General features: G+C 43.2%; 1 protein-coding gene across 6 annotated transcripts in view; it reads right to left on the reverse strand.

Moving 5' to 3' along the window:
• IQCM (IQ motif containing M) overlaps window positions 1-20,509 on the reverse strand; it is a 1,338,699-nt gene that overhangs the window by 1,116,905 nt on the left and 201,285 nt on the right. The gene's annotated exons all lie outside the window — the stretch shown is intronic.

Genomic DNA, 20,509 nt, shown 5'->3' on the forward strand with positions numbered 1-20,509 from the left:
AATGGACTGGGATGCAGCCCAAGTAATCACCAGTGGCCAAGATTAATTCAAGCATTCCATCCATCACTTTTTGTATGTTTTAGAATGGGTATGCCCAGATGTGTGTTCCGTACACACTATATCACACAACTAAGCTATATCCGGCTGATGAGCCCGTAACAAGAGCAAAACCGGCCCTAGGTTGTTTGTGCTCCAGTTCAGGGAGGATCTGGGTTGGCAGTTCACTACAACTATCGTGAGATTAAGGAATCCTTGCGTCATGATGACCTCATGAATTATAGTGTGTTGTATTCTCGCGTACTGAGATCGTTCAGAAAAATACCTAACCGCTACGGAACAAAAAACATGTATAACCACCTCGATACTCTCATATTGCTGGACGTATTGGTGAACATACTCAAATGCATTACTTACACAAACAGTAGAGGCCACTTCCAATCCACTCACATGAAGACTGTGCGCACTCCCTCCCGTATCGGTTAGGTTCACATCGCATCCTTGTTTTTCGGCTAACACGGTCTCAGAGTCATTTTAGAGGTATGTGCAGTTCATAATATTGGAACACTGGGAAGGGCACTTGGTATTTTTCTGTACAATCTCGGTAGGTGGGACTTTAACACACTATAACTCACTAGGTCAGCATGACGCAAGGATTCCTTAATCTCACGATAGCTGTAGTGAAGACCGATTCACAAGTATGCATGAGCACAGCTAGGGTTCGGGTGTATACTTAAGATTGTCTCAATTGGGCTATTTCTAACCATGATGGAATTGGACATAGTCTTCCCCTTTTTTTGTTTTTGTTTTTATCTCATATTGCTTTGAATTGAACCATGTTCCTGAGGGGCACAATAAAGCTGATTGTACATTTTCTTCACAGGTCCCCTGACGAAGGGTTTTTGAAATCCGAAATGCATTGGGAAGACAAGAGCAAAGAAGAAAATTTTTATTTGTAATACTTGGACTGTATAGTAGCAATGTGATGTAACATTGTTAACAAGACAAAAGTATTTTCACAAGTACAGTGTATGTGATGAAATATTGGATTGGATTTGATTATATCCTCATTGAACTAAAATTGTTAAACACAGTAAATCAAAAAGTTTAATTACTTTCATTTTGATTAAGGTTAACTATTGTCAGAACCTTAAAGGTCTATGAGTTATGCGCCCTGTGTGTTGTGTACATTTCTTGTACTCCAATGAGATATTGTTATTGAGGGACACGAGCAGGTCTTGTTACAAGGCAGCACACATTTGATGAATTTGAGTAAATGTTATCAAACATTGTTATAAAAAGTTGTAAATTTGATGACAATTAGAATGAAGGCTATACCATTTTAGGTCTCGCCTACGCAGCGCGCATGCGCTGCTTTGGAGAACCTTTAGCCGTCGCTGTGGTTATTTTCAAGCACACACTCATGCTTGTGGCGGTATCCACTTGGGGGAGCGCGCAGCGTCGCGCCACAAGCACAAGTGCAGTGCTGGAAAATGAGCAGACTGCGTGCGCACGCACGCAGCACTCCCAGGCTCTCTCTCTCTCTCTTGCTCGCTCTCTCTCGCTCTCTCTCTCTCTTTCTCTCTGTCTCTCCTGCTCTCTCTTTCTCTCTCTTGCTCTCTCTCTCCCCCTCGCTCGCTCTTTCTCTTTCTCACTCTTTCCCTTTCTCTCTCTTTTTCTCTCTCTCTCTCTCTCTCTCCCTCTCTCTCTCCCTCCGGCCCCCTGCTGGCAAACCATGTCCATAAAGCATTTTTTTTGCAACGCTCACTAAGGCTTTGTAAAACTTGACAAGGTTTTTTACTTTGCCACAACCTATATTATTTATATCCTTTGTAATGCCGAAAAGTACTTCTGCATAAGTAATGCTTTGCAGGAAACAGTTTTTGACTCCTTCGCACAGCTATTGTGTATTGAAATGCTTAGCAAAATGTACACTTATGTTGAAAAATACTGCAGTAAAAATTATTTTGCTGTTTATAGAAAATCTTTGCACCAGTGAAGGTAAACTAGGAAACCCGGAAAGCTTGTAAACCTTTTATAGGGAAACAAAAACTGTGTACGCTTTAATACTGGATCTGAATTGCGGTTGAGATTGAAGCAGAAAAGTTTGAATACAAAGTTTTGTGTGTGTTAAGCAAAAGCCCTGTACTCCTTTGTGTAGAATCATCATCTCTTATGTCTGCTAACCACAGGAACATCACTGAGTCCATCTGCTGCATGGGCCAGGGTGTCTTGTGCAGTCTCAGCATTTAGTCTAGTTTATCTGCTGGAAAGATATTTTCTTTCATGAAGAATGCAGTAACCTCATTACGTTACTGTGTCCTCCTGAGACCCAAACTTCTAAGCCGGATGGGAATTGCCCGCAGCTCTACTACCTGTCCCCATCCTTTACCTGCGCATCACCAGCTGTCCTACCTAGTGTGTGCTCGAAGTTTATCTAGCATGGCACACAGATTACTTTCTCCGGCTGTCCAAAGCCTTTTTGAGGCCATTCAAGGGCCATTACCAGGGAGTGAGGGGGACGGAATACAGAAACCAATTTGAGGGTGTCAGTGCAAAAGCAAGAGCTACCCATAGTGACACTCTCCATTCACATTGATAACAAAACAGCAAAATCAGCAACCTTTCCATTAAAAAGTTATTAAATTCATACATGTTAGGTCACTTGTACTAGAATATATATATATAGCTTGTTATAGGAATTTCAACAGACCTTAAGATGGTTGTAAACAAAAACTATATCCAGTTTAATTAAATGTGTTTGCTATTTAACCAAGTTCAAAGAGGTTACAACGAAATGTGTGTTCACTTTTTTTTCTTTAGCCGGAGTCCTTACCATTTAATAGTACGTTCTCTTATTTAATGAGAGACTGTGCATCAGTAGGACACAAAGCAACCTTGCTGTTTTGGCTGCCTCTGGGGCCACCTCTTCCTGAAATGATAGCATTCCATTTAAAAGGTACCAATAGCAGAGGCGCAATGTCGGCACAGACTCTATTTGCAACCCTGGCTATAGCAGTTAACCATCAACCCACATGACCCCACCCACCATGCCCCGCTCCACTTCTATCTACTCTCTCACTTCCTTACTTCATTTTAGTGTTCTGTTTCCAGTTATGTATTCAATGTTGGGTACCCAGGAGCCAACCGCAGACCTCACGCCCTCCAGTGATAGACCACTCCCAACTGTTTTAAGAACAATAATTCCCTCCCAAATATTTAGTCACTTTCATGCACTTAAAAATGCTAATAAACATATTTAGAACTAATAAAACAAGCAATGGCATAGCCAATAGGTCTCGCCTTTGGGACCTTTTAAGTATTTAGTTATGCAGCACAATATCCTTACTGAAACAACATTAACTGTTGCATGGCTAAACACTTATAAGGTACCAAAGGAGAGACCTATTGGCTATGCCAATGCTTGTTCATTATGTCACCATGTGCATTACTTAACACACAATATAGGGATAATGGGATGAAAGATTTTTTCTAAAGAGAACACCATGAACCAAAGATATTCATGACAAAAGACCCTGAGGTTTCTATGGCCCAGGAACCAATGGTTAATCTGTCACCCATCTAGCAATGGTGGCCTACGCAGTGGCTGAGCCAGTGCCTTTGTCCCCTACAGTCACAAAAGTCACATAAAACTGGTCTGAGGATGGCAAGTCTTTAGTACAATCCACTTAGAAGTGAAGTGTGCTTGTCTTGTCTACAGTATGGATGGCCTCAGCTGAGGAGGCAAAGGAGCATTAAAAAAGTCAGAAGAACCTATTCATTATTCAAATGGAATTCTGACTGCACTTTCAGAATGAAGGAGCGATGGGTTCAAAGAACAATCTTATCATTGTGAAAATACTTGAATGGCTCTCGGGTACAAAGGACTTTAAACTTGTTTATTGTCTGGACGTTGTCAGTGCCTTTTAAGTCCATCCTCAATTAAACAAGCCTATGTTCTCAGAGTGTCATTAGCTCAAAAGGCTTGTGCACCAACCCAGGAAGAAAAAACGGAAGACATAGGAGGCGTCAGGGCACCTTCATTGAGGTAGCAAATGTATTAGACCTCTCATACATCTCTTGAATGGCTTGTTAGCAATGGAGAAAAATCCCCAAGTACTTTCTGGAAGAATGTATAACGTTACAACGCAAATATTTACAATGCATGCCTTTACAATGCAGTTTTTACATTGCAACATCTATTACAATGCATGATTTTACATCGCATGCCATCACAACGCAGTTTTAGAAACTACACTTACAACGCATTCCATTACATCGCATTATACCATTACAACGCATACCATTACATTGCATTTAGGTAAGTGTTGGATAGTGTAGGGGTAAAAATTATTATTCCCACTCCAGTGAGTGCAACAGTAGGGTAAGTGTTGGATAGTGTAGGGGTAAAAATTACTATTCCCACTCTAGTGAGTGCAACAGTAGGGCAAGTGTTGGATAGTGGAAGGGTAAAAACTATGCGTTGTAATGGTATGCGTTGTAATGATATGCGTTGTAGTGACATGCGTTGTAATGACTGTGTTGTAAAGGTACTGCGATGTAATGACTGCGTTGTAAAGGTTGTTTCCCTTTCTGGAATGGCCGAATGGTATGCCTGTTAGGTATTCATCTGCACTCCTCTTTCAGCCAAAGTATTACAAACATGTTATGAGATAATGTACTTCAGTATTCCCAATTAGGCACTTTCTCTGGCCCTTGACATGGTTGAGCTGGAAAATGTCTGCAGAAACCGAGTATAGGCGATTTTTTGACCATATGCTGTCACCTTCCCTGGGGTTAATCGCAGCACTTATGTAGGGTCAGTGATCATGACCTCCACAAGACAGGTTCCTTGGTAGGTCTCCTCCCTGCCACACATACAAACAGTGTATAAAAAGTGATGGATAAAACTTGAGAGGACCAGGGATTGAACTACTAGTTTAAAGTCTTCTGATGGAATAAAGGGCTTGATTTTTTTGAGATGGCGGAGAGTGAAGAGGGCTCCTTTTGCCGAAGTTTTGATGTGAGAATTGAGATTAAGGTTATTGTCAATGGAGATACCAAGAGATTTGACTGAGTTGGACAAGGAGAGAGAGCAGTTGAGGGCATTGAGGTTGGAGATCCAAGTTTGGATGGGGAGAGGGTTCGTTTTAGGGGAGAAGAGAATGATTTCAGTTTTTTAGGGTTCAGTTTGAGATGATTTAATTGGAACCAGGATTGAATCTTTGCGAGGGTGTTGTTAAGGTGTAAGATATCAGCGTGGGTTTTGATCTTGTAGTACAGTTGAGTATCATCAGCATAGAGGTGGTAGTTGATTCCAGCTTTTTCAAGGATAAGAGTGAGGGGTTCCATAAAGAGGTTAAAGAGAGATGGAGATAGGATAGATCCCTGGGGGACTCCTAGGGAAACCAGAGTGGGGCTAGAAAGACAGTCGTGAATTTTGATTAACTGTATTCAGTGTTGTAGGTAGGAGACAAACCATTTGTGGGTAGTACCATTAAGGCCAAAGCGATCTCTGAGAACATAAAGTAGGGTAGAGTGGTTGACAGTATAAAACACTGCGGAGAGATCACGGAGGATGAGTAGACACATCTCGCCCTTGTCAAGAGATTGATGGATGTCATCAACAATATTTAGCATGGCAGTTTCGGTACTGCAGCCTTTTCTGAAGCCTGATTGAAGGGGGTCAAGTAGGTTAAAATTTTCGATGCGTTTGTCTAATTGGAACAAGACACATTTTTCGAGGGCTTTAGAAAGAAGATGATGGGGTGGAGATTTTTTTGGTCATTGGGGTTGGCATTGGAGTTTTTAATAATGGGGGAGATTTGACCAAGTTGAAGAGAGATAGGGACGGAGATTTTTTAGGTCATTGGGGTTGGCATTGGAGTTTTTAATAATGGGGGAGATTTGACCAAGTTGAAGAGAGATAGGGACGCATCCTGTGGCCAAGGAGGGGATGATGATTGTGGTTCAAGATGGTGCAATGATGTGTTAAAGGTCCTGGAGAAGGTTTGAGGGGAGGGGGTCTTTGATGTGGGAGGATGGCTTACATTTAGTGATGATGTTGAGATCTTCGTGTTCGGTAACAGGGCGGAAAGTATGCCAGGATGCATTGTTTTTTAGTTGAGAGTTAGAGTGATTGGGAGTAAGAGGAGAAGTTGTGGGTGGGATTAGGGAGAAGTTCTGGGGGAGTGTAGCAGTGGGTGTGTATGTAGGGGGGTAAGGAAAGGTGGAGAAGCGGGCAGGTGAGAGGGGGGATCGGGGGTATGGAGACAGCGGTGAAGGATTTAGAAGTGATGTCAGGAGTAGGAAGGTGGCTGGTTGGGGTAAGAGTTGAAGGAAAGGATTGATCAAATTTGGACATTTTTTCGGAGAAGAAGTGGGCGATTTCTTCACATCTAGTAGTTGAGTTGGTTACGAATAATGTTGAACAGTTCTCTGGGTCTGTTTTTGGCCCGATCGAGTTGGGTATGGAAGAAGGATGCCATTTGGTTAAAAATGTGTTTCTTGTATGTAGATCTAGCTTCTCTAAGGACTGTTATTCGTGCCCCATATGAATATTCCTGGGAATGCATGATGTCCAACAAATATCTAAATAGTCCACTTTAAATGTTAAAAACCATAGGTGATGATATAAAACCGTGTGGGATAAAAATCAAACAGAAAAATCCATCCATTACAACTGGGAATTTCTGTTTATATTTATATGTAGTGTTTATGTAGTGATGCACCTATAACCTTTCTTGGCAGAAAAAAAGGAAATAATTTATACATGTAACTATGAATTGAGATAAATTATTCACTCAGTAACTCAAGAAGTCAACAAACAAATCCAGTCATTCAGTCATCTGAAGGAACAATTTTATGAAGACTTTAAATTGTTTCCCAGGAAAGGGGGCATCTCTGTATTACTGCTATATGATACAAAACCGAGCATTCATTTTGCCTTGAACCCATTCTCTAAATGGAGAATCGCGCAACTAAATAGATACATACAGAGTTTCAATTACAAATAATATTTTAATAGTGCTTTATTTCAAAACCAGAATGTTTTATTTTAATCACATATCATTAAGCATGTGTAATTTAGACTTCTTAAAGACGAAATTAACAAAAACGATCATTTCTTTTTTTTATTTAGGACTACTTTTTGACAAGCAGATCTTTTTTGGGACTTTTCCACCCTCGCTGGTTGAGGAGAACTTGACTTATCATCAGATGTGGGCGGACCTTCTTCACCTATGGGATGTACTGAATTGTTCTTCTCCTGGCCTCCAAGGACAGAAGATAGGCCTTGCCAGTTTTGGGTACAAATCTCTTGAGCCCCGATTAATTGTCTACAAAATGTCCTGTTTACCATGCTTAAATTGTTCAAGGTTATATTAAGTGTATTTGCAGCTCTCACTGAGTAATTTAAAGCTTTAACAATTTCTGCTTGTAGCACATTGTTCTCAGATTGTAGGCGGCATTGCTCTCTTATAATTGTATTATGTTCAGTCATCAAGTTACACTGATATTGAGAGTTCTCAGCGAGTTGTTTCTGGGAACCACTTGCAGGATGCTGATCAGTTTGTAGGTTTTCGGACTGTGTTGTTGGTTGGATATCTGTTTGCAAGCCTTTAGATTTTGAAGTAAATTGTATATTGGTCTGCAGACCTTTAGAGTGTGATGTTGGCAGCATATCAGTTTGCATGCTATTGGACTGGGAGGGCGGTTGAATATTAGTTTGCATGCATTTAGATTGCAAGGGCGGTGGCATAACTGTTTGCTGACTTTTGGACTGTGAGGGGGGTGGCATACACTTAACCATCCTGTTAGACCGCGGCTCCCTATCAGTTTGCAGACTTATGGAGTGTAGTATAGGTTGCATATCAGTCTGCAATCTCTTGGATTTGGATGCTGGTTTGATATCAGTTTGAAAGCTTTTCCATTGTAAAGTTGGTTTCATATCAGTTTGCATACTTTTAGATTGAGATGTTGGTTTCAAGTCCATGTTGAGGTTTTTGGATCGTAGTGCAGGTTCCATAAGAGTTTCCAGGATGTGGGTATATGATGTTTTGATATCAGCTTCAAGGCTTTGGGTATGTGGTAAAGGTTGAATATTAGTTTCCAGATTTGTGGGTTGTGGTGCAGATGGAATATTAGTTTCCAGACTTGTGGGTTGTGGTGCAGGTTGAATATCAGCTTCTGGGCTTTTTGGTTGTGATTCTGGGTTCATATCAGCATGTAAGCTTTTGGACTGGGATGCAGGTTGCATAAAAGCATATATGATTTTAGATAGAGGAGAGTCTTCCATAATATCATGCAGGCTTTTGGAATGTGATGCTGACTGCATATTGTCATGCAGGATTTTGTACGGTGTTTCTGGACAAAAGCTGGGTGATGAACAGTCATCAAAATAGTCAATTTGCTGTATATAATATCCAGAATTATCCCCAGGATCTTCAGTTTCGCTACTACTCGTGTTCGCTTGTTGAGCTTGGGCGTGTTCAACCATATCAGCAACAGAGCCATCCTCAAGTGCTTGAAAAGAGATAGCTACCAACTGATCTTCCTTCTGGTCATCAAGGCTTACTGGTGTGGTTTGATCTATAAACAGGGAACATTACAAAACTTGAAGAATTTATGCTACATAAATAGTATCTATATAGTAGACATATCTGATGAACACCTGCTGTATGCTAAACTAGTAAACATTCCACCTGGGCATTAACACCCACCTTCATCCCTTGAAAAAATGTTTCATTCCATAGTCAGTACCAGCTCTTCTTTACAATGACTTATTTAATTATAGTCTATCAACTCCAACCCTTTAAAATTGGTATGCCCACCCCAAAAAGCTGCCATAAAATGCATGATATGCCAATAATCAAGGGGATTCTCAAGCACATGTAGTGCCACATCTGTAACAAGACCGTGGTCCCATATACAGTACACCAATTCAAGTTTTCCCCAAGGCTTTTCACTTTTTCACTTCGAATTTCCTATGGGGCTTGTACAAGTAGAATCACTATGCGCAGATTGATCTTTTAAAGGTAGGGGAGCTGATAGACTAAAACTAGATAAGAATCTATGGTAAGTAATGTGCCTTACTCTTACATCCTGAATTCCTCTTGATAAAAGGGAAGAGACTTTGGAAACCAATGACGCTAAAACATATACATCTTGAAACAACAATAACAGTAATTCAAAATGCTCCCCTAAAGGAATGAAAAACAAGTCTGTGTCAAGTGAATGATCTATTAGGGTCCTCTTTGCCAATAAATGTTTGGACAATACCTTGAAAGCTGTTGGAAAAACACAAGCTCCTGCCAACAAAATAGCCTGATCATTTCACCATAATGCTGTTGCAAACCATACATTTGTACTAGCCCTGATGTTCTGTAGACTCATGTTATGTTCACAGTCACAACTATGGTCCTAAAAATTATGGCGAACATCAAAACTTACCATTTTGTGATGGCCCGGCAGGATTGGTGGTTGACTAAAGTGGCAGTAGCGTGATTGAGCTCTACACTCATTTCCCTATAAATCCAACTGAATGTGATATAACAAGATTCAGCAATACTTAAAAAACCCCTGGAAGCCCTGCACTCATCATCTGGGGGCAAAGCAGCTGTCCTACCTGTACCATTCATGTTACTGTGAATGGCTCGTGAGAACTTGACCGGTTCAACACTGAGTACAGTGTGACCCAGAATGGATGTGCAGCATGTATTTACTACATGCCCCAACTAAGCATTGGATGGAGACTGGGTGATTCAAGAGTACCCAGGAGGTCAAGAAGGTGTGGCTGATAACAGAACAGGGCAGCAATAAGCATTGCATTGCATAGCCTTATCAGAGTTGAATACAGAGACTCTTGCAACCATGAAAGGTGAGAGAGAGGCAAGAAAACTGACAGGGTGCTGCTGTGACTCATTTGAATACACTTTAAAAAAAAAGGTTTTATAGAGCGCAAACAAGACCCTTACGGATATCAGAGCACTGTACAGAAGTGGCGAAACCAAGAGTAACCAGAACACAATGTTACAGAGGGTGTAGCTAACCAAGTCATACATTGTCAAGCAAAGGAGGAAACATATCTGGTCAGGGGTTGGGGAGTTGGCTCAACCAGAACTGTATCAGTAGAGCCCTAGAGCGTGCTAACCATTTAACAGGCAAGCAGACAATAAATCACAACAACGGAGAACAATAAGAATCAAATTTGTAGACAAAGCAGGAGAACAGGTTGATGCTGTTAATGTTCATTCAAGAATAGCTGTTTGACAAGTTTCTTGAAGGATGAAGTGGAACAATTGGATCTGATCTCTGGAGGCAGGGCGTTCCAAATTCTTGGAGCAAGACCGGTGAAAGTACGATTGTAAGATTTTTTCTTTTTGAATTTGGGAGGTTTCAAAATTAGGGTGGACGTACGTCTTAGGTTCCGGCCTGAGCCCAAAAGTTCAAGCTTATTTGCCAAGTAGACCGGGTTGTTGTAGTGTATGGGTTTATGTGTCAAGCAGGCTATCTTGAAACGTATCCTAGCTGCGATAGATAGCCAATTTAGTTGCAAAAGGTCGGGGAGATGTGGTCATGCTTTCTGAAGCCCGTGATGAGCCTGGCTGATATATTTAGAGTAGCTCTGAATGGGGCCAAGCTAGCTTTGGGAAGTCCAGCAAGGGTCACCAATCCATATTCCACTCTCGAGATAACCAGGGATTGTACAGACGGCCTGAATCTTCAGGGGGAGAAAAGGCTTGATTTTCTTAAGGGTGTTGAGTTGAAAGTTGGCTCCCTTAATAGTTGCACTGATGTGCGCTTGCAAATTTAGGTGTTTGTCCAAGGTGATGCCTAAAGATTTAGCAGAGTCTACCACATGAGGGGTGCAGTAAAGAACAGTGAGTTATTTAAGCCAGTCCAGGGTCGGTGCAGAGTGGTTGGGGGGGTGGGGGGGGCAGTCAGAAGGAATTCAATTTTGAGAGTGTTTAGCAGAAGATGGTTCTGGGCTAACCATTGTTGCGTTTGTGCAAGTGCAGAATTTAGAGCTTTTATGTCCTCTTGAGAGGAGATCTTCAAGTACAGTCTCATCCGCATACATGTGATACTGAATGTTAGCATGGTTCAGAATGACGGTAAGTGATTCCATAGGAAGGTTGAAAAGAGTGGGGGAGAATGCGGATCCTGTGGAACTCCGATCGTAACCGGGGTACTGGTTGCAAGGGAGTGGTTAACTTTAATTCTTTGTGTGCGGTTATGTAGGAAAGAGGCAAACCAATTTAGGACAGTGCCAGTTAGACCCATCCTATGTTGAAGAAGAGCAATAAGTTTTTCATGTTTGAGGGTATGAAATGCTGAGGACAGGTCAAGAAGGATCAGGAGGCAAGGGACATTATGATCAATGGATCTCAAAGCGTCATCCACAATGTGCGTTAGTGCCGTTTCAGTACTGTGCCCTGTTCTGAAACTGGTAAGGGTCAAGGAGCTGATATTTCTCTTTGTGGTTGCATAGCTGCGAGTGGACGCATTTTTTGAGCAATTTAGCCAGAGTCATGATGCTGGTGCTAGGTTGGAAGTTGTTAGGATAAGAGAAATCCGAGTTGGCCTTCTTAGGAATGGGAGTAACTTGCCCCACCTTGAGTGAATTAGGGACCCTTCCCTGTATGAGAGATTCATGAATGATCCTGGACCACAGAGGGAGAATGGTTGAATTGAAATCTTTAAAAAACTTAATGGTTGAAGGATTTTAAGGGACACCATGTTGTGTAGAAGCTCCGAAGGCATCTAGAAGAAGAAAGGAATTCCAAGATGCGTCATTTTTGAGTGAACAACCATTGGGCAAGGATATTGGGTTCCGCCAACTCAGCTGATGATGCGGTGAAGTTCAGAGGCCTCAAGATAGGGGTGGCAGGTAGTAGCTCCAGCTCAATTTTCCTTGTTTTTTCAGAGAAGTGAAATGTGAAATCCTCCCCATTCGGGAGCAAGGAGATGTGAGTCGAGATCGGATTGCGAGAGTGGTTAGCTTGTTGCTTGATGATTTCAAAGAGCTTCTTGGGTCTATTTTTAGCGTCATCCAGCTGAGCCTTGAAGTGGCCTGTTTTAGCAATGCAGATGTGTTTGTTATAGATACTTCTTGCCTTTCTTAGCTGAGTGAGACTTGTGGTGAAGAGGGTGTTTCTCCAAAAGCCTCTCTGAGAGTCTAAGATTGAGTCGCTCATCATTTAGGGCACCGTTAAACCAAGGTTTGGATTGTTTGACTGGAATCCTTTTGAGTTGCTTCGGTGCTATAGTATCCAGAATGTTAGCCATAGTGTTAATGTAGCGATCAGAGAGATCGTCAAGGTTGGTCATGTTGGGAGGGGGCTGAAGTCTATTATTGTTGATTGATGTTAGAGTATTAATGTTGAGGTCTCTCAAATAGCATGCCAGTCGTTTGGCTTTAAGAGGTTGGCCCTGTCTACAAGCAACCGTTTCTAAGATGTGGAAGGAAATTTGATGATGATCTGACCAGTCACAGAGTAGGATGTCGCCCAGTTGTATGCTATTGTCTTTGGCAATGATAAGGTCAAGAGTGGCACCTTTGTTGTGGGTAGGATCCTTACAGACCTGTGAGAAGTTAGGATCTGAGACGAAAGCCTTATAGGAGCTGATTAAAGGATCATTTGTGTCACTCCAGTGTAGGTTAAAGTCTCTGAGGAAGATATGGCAGAGTTGATCCAAGATTGAGCTAATGACCTCCATGATTTGCTCTATGAAGATCAGATTATCACCTGGTGGGTGATAAATTGAGTAAAGCACACAGGTCTTCTTGCCCTTATTCCAAATTTCAGTAACCAGTTGATCACAGGAGGACAGCACAGTGCATTTTGATTGCTTTACACTGAGGTTAGAGCAAATAATGCTTGCAATGACCCCCCATTTTAATAAGTCAATCGCTTCTGATAATGGCGTAATCAGGGGGGATTAAGAAGTCGAGAACCGGGGAGGAGGTATCATTGAACCAGGTTTCAATGAGAATCAGTAAGTCCAAGTCTTGCGAACTGATGAAGTCTGAAATATCAGCTGCATGTTTCACATCTGATCTACAGTTGAGAAGCACTGATTTGATGTGATGGTTGGTAGTGATCACTTTATGATGAGAGGTAGTTATTTGAAGTAGGTTTTCATTGCTAACCGATCTGTGGTTGACACTCGGTTCCCTGTCAGGGTCCGAGGGGATGGTAGGGATGTTGAGAGTAGAGTAAGAGGAGGAGAGAGTCCCCGAGCCATTGTACAAGAATAAAAGAGCAAGAATGTCCTCATCCGATAGCTGAGGCTGGAGTCTATGGGGTCTAGACTGATGGTTAGGTAGAGGCCTAGAACTCCAGCTGGAGCTAAGAGGGGAGTGGAAAGAGGATTGATCGTTAACAGCGTAGAACATTTTCCGTGGATTGCATTTATCAGTCTTCTGTTAGGGGTGCGTATTCCAGAGATTCTCCATCTTCATGGAGAACTGTAGTAGGGTCGGCATGATTTCTTTGACAGCAAGGAGATCCTGCCTGAGATCAGCAATCTTCTCCTCAAGGCAGGGCCTGTTAATTCCCTCTTCCGGTGTTCCAGGATGAGCCAATGGGTCTAACCCAAATGTGAGAGGGGTATTACAGGGTAGATTAAGTCCTTTACCACAGTTACAAGGGGAGATAGAGTCCTGCTTGAGAATGGTCACGCTGTCCCCCAAGGCACGAGGGTTAGCATGATGGAGTTTAAGATTAGGTGCGAGGTGGATCTGAGCAGATCCTGGAGTGGGATTAGAAGCGAGTAAGGTGGATTTAACAGAGGCAATTGGAGAAGCACAATAGGAGAAAGAGGGTGTGTATGGGTTACGGGTCGCGGGACTGGAGATAGCATCTAGATCCAAAGCCCTCGAGTTAGTAGAACCTGTGTCTAGGGGTAGAATCGTCCTTAAGTTGGTAGAACCTGAGTTTAGGGGTAGAATAGCAATGTTATCATAGTTGTTACTGTTGGTGTAGTGCCTAGCCCCCCTGATGTTGGATTGAGCAGAGGGTGACGTGAGATTTGACGGAAGTAGTGGGAAAGGAGGAGCAGAACTGGGGACAACAGCTTGGTGGAAGGCACTCAAGTTGGACCTATTATAGCCCACGTGAGGAATAATAGGGTTGTCCTGGTTAAGGGGGTGGGTTATATACACATCCTCTGTGTTGTTGGAGAGAACAGTGCAGTGGATAGGTACAGATGGGGACACAGAATTGGGGGAAGAAGAGGCGTAAGGCACAGAGGGATCAGATATTGTGGGTAGACAACTCTGATGGAGAGAGGTCGGTTAGAGTTATTAAGTGTATTCTTAATCCTCACAAACATAGAGTCAAAGCGCTTGAGGTTCAGCTCTGAGGCTTGAATAAGTATGTTCCCATTATTGTATATAGAGATGGTCAGATCTGCCTTAAGGGCAGGGGAGAGTAGTGTGGTTAAAAGGAAACCGTGTGGTGTTTTGGTCAACTGTTTGGAGCGAAGCTCAGAAGTTAGAGACCTTCTCCACTGGGCTCTTCTGTTAGTGTAGAAAATGAGGTCTGTCACCACAGTGCCCTGGGTAGAGATATAAGTGTCCGATATAAGCATTTCAGGCCAACGTTTGAAAAGTTTGTGTTTGAAGTTCTTTTTCGCATTCTTCGACAGGTTGGAGGGGTAGATAATCTTAAAAGAGTTCAGACCTGCTTAGGCTTGGAGGTCGGGGGAGGGATAGGTTTTTTGAGCCATGATGTCTGTAGCAATCCAAGGGGAAGGTGAAGAAGATCGGTTTAGAGGGGAGCACTTAGAGAAAGTGGGAGGAAAGGAAGTCCTGGAAGAGGGGGGGGCACTTTGAAATAGAGGGGTAAAGAAGTCATATAAAAGGAGGGCACTTAAAGTGAGACAGTGGGGATGTAACTAAAGATTCAGTGAGTCATCAGCCGAAGGCCCTAACAGTCTGAGAAGACCAACTCATCCGAGAAGGAAGAGCTGAGGGCCATAGAGGAATCCAGGGGCTTCCTGAACTTCCTTAACCTTCCACAACGTCAAGGTATAGGTGTTTGCCATAGTAAAAGCATTCAGAATTCAGAACTGCTTGCGCAAGAAGGTTACTTCAAGACTACATGAGACTAGGGAGCCCTTGCTAGCAGGTGTCGGTAATTACAGCCCTTTCTGTCCCTGGGGGCTATGAGCTGCTACACCTGACTGGAGGTATTAACCATTGGGAGAAGAGGGCTACCACTTCACAATCTGTGCTTGGATTGCAGTGCATCACGTTGCTGCACCCACATGGGAGCTGGAATACACAGTTAATAAAAATCCTCATGAGACAAATGATGGAGTGAAAAGAAAGTCCCATCCTCTGCTTCTCCACCACCTGATGAACAAATATGCATTCCTGGGTAATAAGCCCAAATAACTAACCCAGGTGCAGGAAACCCCACAGGACAAGCAAGGACCACCTCTAATAGAGGTACTGATGGCTATCAGAAACATGATGAATGTCAAGGTAAGCTTCTTACAAGTTGACTTCTGAAAACCGAACGAGTCTGTAGAGCATACCAAACGTAGTCGGCTGGGAACCACTGCAGAAGATAAATTGCTACACACCACAGTATAGAAGCTCCAGACAGGTGCAAGACGCAGAGGGAAGCTCCCAGTGCAATAATATTGCACTGGTAGGAATCCTGGAGAGAGATGCGCTATCATATGTTGAGCTATTCGCAGGGGGTTGGATAATTAAGGTCCGGAAGTTTTTATCAGAGAATTGAGTACACCGGGGCATTTGGCTCGCTACCAGAAATATGGACGTGATGCTCCAGGCATCCAGAAAACATGGTCTAACACAATTCGAAAATTCTATCGTCCTGTCTTGATTTTCCCAGATTTTACTCTGCTGGTATAATGGCAAAGACACAGTGATAATATAAGGCGGGCCCCACAGAAAAAAGAACTTGAATATATATTACCATTTCTGACATGCCTGAAGGCCATTGCAGACTGAAACTTGTGTCATTTGCTCAGAAGAAAGTAAGCTAGGGACAATGGCAGCAACTGAGAGACAGAAAGGCATGGTGTCAGAGGAAGGGAGATGGCACAACAGGATGTGCACCTTAACTTTGAACATCAGGTGATAGACGGGATGAATACAGAACAACTTATTTGCAATGTTTCTTCTAAAATTGAGGTCCAGCAGGCAGAAATATTGCAAAGGAAGCAATAAGGTCAGCAGATTGCTGACATGAAAGTTTAGAAAGAAAATGACAGGAACAGAATATATACCATACAAACACACGTGGTTAGTCTCATCAGATGACACATAGCTAGCCAGATATTCTAAGCCATTCTATAGTAAACTCTACTTCACCAGTGACCACCCGGAAGTGGATACTGCCACCTAACTCAGGGAATTACACCCACTATTCAGCGTCCCACCACACTTTTGCCAGCATAGCCCACAAGTGCGTTAGGACGCTGAAAATTGAATGTACCCTTAACGTGTGGGTGGTGTGAGCATCATGTATCTATAAAATCCACCTCTTTTAACCCTTTCACTGCCAGGCCTTTTCTACCCCAGAGCTAAGCCTTTATTTTGGCTATTTGGGGTAGTTTGTGCTTAGGACTCCATAACATTTTGTCCACATAAGCTATCCACACCAAATTTGTGTCCTTCTTTTCCAACATCCTGAGGGTTCTATAGGTAGCCAGGGTTTGTGGATTCCCGAGGGGAGAACCAAGAAATTAGCCAAAATATAGCAACATTTTGTTTTGGGTAGAAAAAAGTGATGCAGAAGAGAGTGGCAGTTTTTTTTCCTGCAAATGGCCTCAACAAAAGGCTTGTGGTACTAAAATCACAATTTTCCCAGCTTTCAGGAACACAGAGATTTGGTTCAGAAAACCAAATTTCTTAACATTTTACTGGGAGATAGCCTATTTTTCCAATTTTTTGTGCTTTCAATCTCCTTCCAGTTTGAGGTGGAAACAGGTGTCAAATCCATGGTGGATTCTGAAAAGCAAAACAGTTCTGAACACTAGACAACATTTTGAATTCAGCAAGGGGTCATTTATAACTTCTCGTCACAAAAGATGATTTACAAAAGCTCGAGGTACACAGAGGCAATAACTGAGCTGCACCTTGCAGTGGTTTTTCATTGTGAAGTGGGTGTAGAGCAATTTATATGGTATAATAGGTATCAAGGAAACCTATGGAGTTCTGAAATGGGCACAAGATATGGAGTTTAGAAGCTGTGGGTATTTGCACATCTCAAAATTTGTGGGTGAATTAGAGGGCATTTCTCAAACGGTCTTCTTTCTTACACACTGGCTTACATTTGAAAGTTACAAATGCAGAGAAATATAATTAGCAATAACACTTGTTCCACTATTCTGTGTTCCCCTAAGTTTCCCAAATGAAATGGTACCTCACTTGTGTGGCGAGGGCTAGTACCCGCTACAGGAAAGGCCCCAAAACGCAACATGTGCACATCAACTTTTTCCACTGAAAACTGACCCTTTTTTTGCAATGTGCCTAGCTGTGAATTTTGGGCCCTAGCTCAGCTGGCTCCTAGGGGATCCTAGCATACCTGTACATGTTTGAAAAATAAACACCTATGGGAATCCAGGATGGGGTGACCTGCATGGCTTTCACCAGGTTCTTGTACCCAGAATCCCTTGCAAACCTCAACCTTTGATTAATTCCTCACATTTATGTGATGGAAAGTTCTGGAATTTGCGGGAAGACACAAACTTCCTTACACCATCAATCCCCATAAGTCTTCTGATAAAAATGGTACCTCATTTGTGTGGGTAGGCCTAGTGCCTGTGGCAGGATATGGCCCAAAACGCAACATGGATGCATCACATTTTTCCACTCAAAACTGACCCTTTTTTGCAATGTGCCTAGCTGTGAATTTTGGGCCCTAGCTCAGCTGGCTCCTAGGGGATCCTAGCACACCTGTACATGTTTGAAAAATAAACACCTATGGGAACCCAGGATGGGGTGACCTGCATGGCTTTCACCAGGTTCTTGTAGCCAGAATCCCTTGCAAACCTCAACCTTTGATTAATTCCTCACATTTCTGTGATGGAAAGTTCTGGAATCTGCGGGAAGACACAAACTTCCTTACACCCTCAATCCCCGTAAGTCTTTTGATAAAAATGCTACCTCATTTGTGTGGGTAGGCCTAGTGCCTGTGGCAGGGTATGGCAAAAAACGCAACATGGATGCATCACATTTTTCCACTCAAAACTGACCCTTTTTTGCAATGTGCCTAGCTGTGGATTTTGGACCCTAGTTCAGCCGGCACCTAGGGAAACCTAGCAAACTTGTACGTTTTTTAAAACAAGACAAATAGAGAATCCAAGATGGGGTGACTTGTGAGTATCCCATGAATTGTTTTACCCACAATGCCCTGCAAACTTCAAATGTAGGGAAAAAGTGTAATTTCAGTCAAAGTTTGAGGTTTGCAGGGTATTGTGGGTAATAAAAACTCATGGGATTCCATCAAGGCACATCATCGTGGAATCCTCTAGTTTAAAAAAATGTCTGTGGTTGGTAGGTTTCAATGGGTGGCGGCGACCATGGCCCCAAATCAGGCAGCTACCCCTATTGCTGATACCTCCATGTCGCACTTTAGGACATTTTGTGTCAAGGTCACTTGGCTCACCCACAAAAACAAGGTACCATTTTTATCAGGTGACTTGAGAGAACGCTGTGTGGTAGGAAATTTGAGGCTTCCTGCAGATCCCAGAAGTTTTCGTCACAGAAATGGGAGGAAAATGTGTTTTTTAGTCAACATTTGAGGTTTGCAGGGCATTGTGGGTAAGAAAATGGTGTGGGATTGATGCGAAGCACACCACCCTGGACTCCCCCAGATGTTTAGTTTTAAGAATTGTCTGGGTCTGGTAGGTTTTTCCAGGTGGCAGCCTACCCAAGCTCAAACAGTACAGCCATTCACAATTGAAAGTGGGATAGTACTGGGAGTTTGTCAAACTCATCCAGCCCATTTGTGAAAAGAACAACCAAAAGAATCAAATGTCCTCTTGATTGCTATTGGGATGGGATGCATTAGTTATGTTATGTTATTTTAAGTAAAATTTGTTGAGCGCACTGACACCAAAGGTTTCCTGGCGCTGAAAGACAGAGGGGAGTCAGAAGGGACAGGAGCAGTAGGAACTAGCAGGGTGGAGGGAAGAGGAAAGTTTTAAACAGTTTTCTAAAGTGAAGGAGAGAGCTGCTAGATTTAATAGGGAGGGGAAGAGGGTTCCAGCATTTGGAGGCGAGGAAGGCAAACCGGCGGCCCCCAAATTTGTTGGTTTTGATCTTGGGGGCAGCAAGCAGGTTGAGGAGGGCTGAGCGAAGATTGCGCGTAGGGCGGTGAGGGTTGATGAGGGTCGTCAAAAAACAGGACTGGGACAGTGAAGAGATTTGAACGTGAGGCAGCCCAGCTTGAAGGCCGCCCTTTGTTCTAGGGGTAGCCAGTGCAGTTTGTATAGCAGGGGTTTGGCCAACTGCCATTTGGGGGTGTTATGGATGAGACGGGCTGCTTGATTCTGAACGACCTGAAGACGATGCAGCAGAGATTTAGGGAGACCGTAGTACAGGGAGTTAGAGAAATCCAAGCGGGAAAATACCAGGGAGATGACTACCTGGATCAGAGCAGCTAGTGGTAGTAGATGGCTGACTTTGCGGATTTTACGAAGCTGGAACATGCATGAAGAAATCACAGTACCCACATGCGGTCTGAGGGAGAGTTCAGTATCAATGGTCACTCCTAAGCTTTTTACTGATTTCATGAGAGCCGGAGGAGGGCCAAAATTATCAGGCCAGAACTGTGGACCCCAATGGGAGAGGCTGGAACCAGGGAGGAGAAGCTCCATTTTGCCGGTATTTAGTTTTAACTGATTGAGGTCCATCCACTCCTGGATGTGTATCATGGTGGAGTGGAAGTTATTTACAGCGTCCGGAGAATCGAGTGGAAAGATGATCTGCAAGTCATCAGCGTAATTGTACACTGTGATGTCCCAGCTGCGGAGCGAACGGATTAGGGGACGGAGGTAGAGGTTGAACAACAAGGGTGACAAGGCGGAGCCCTGGGGGACCCCACAGACAGTAGGGGTTTTGGGTGCAGTGTAGGGACCCAAGCGGACGGCTTGTGTTCTACCGATTAGAAAGGACTGAGTCCAGTTGAGGGCCAGACCCTGGATGCCCGCCTGCTCGACACGGTGAAGAAGGATGTTATGATCAACTGGGTCGAACGCGGCGGACAGATCCAGGAGTACAAGAGCCTGGGGGATCCCCATGTTGGCGTTCCTCCTCAATGTGTCCAAAACTGCTAAAATAACAGCTTCAGTGGAGTGAGCTGGCCTGAAGCCAGCTTGATTGGGCTCCAGGTAACCGGAGGTCTCAATGAAGCTGGAGAGGCACCAGGTAACGTGGGCCTCGAGTAGTTTGGAAAGATAAGGAAGAAGAGATATAGGGCGGTAGTTCGAATAATCTGCCGGATCCAGACGAGGTTTCTTCAAGAGT

The sequence above is a fragment of the Triturus cristatus genome, chromosome 2_2 (assembly GCF_964204655.1).
Source record: "Triturus cristatus chromosome 2_2, aTriCri1.1, whole genome shotgun sequence".
Classification (NCBI taxonomy): Eukaryota; Metazoa; Chordata; class Amphibia; order Caudata; family Salamandridae; genus Triturus; species Triturus cristatus.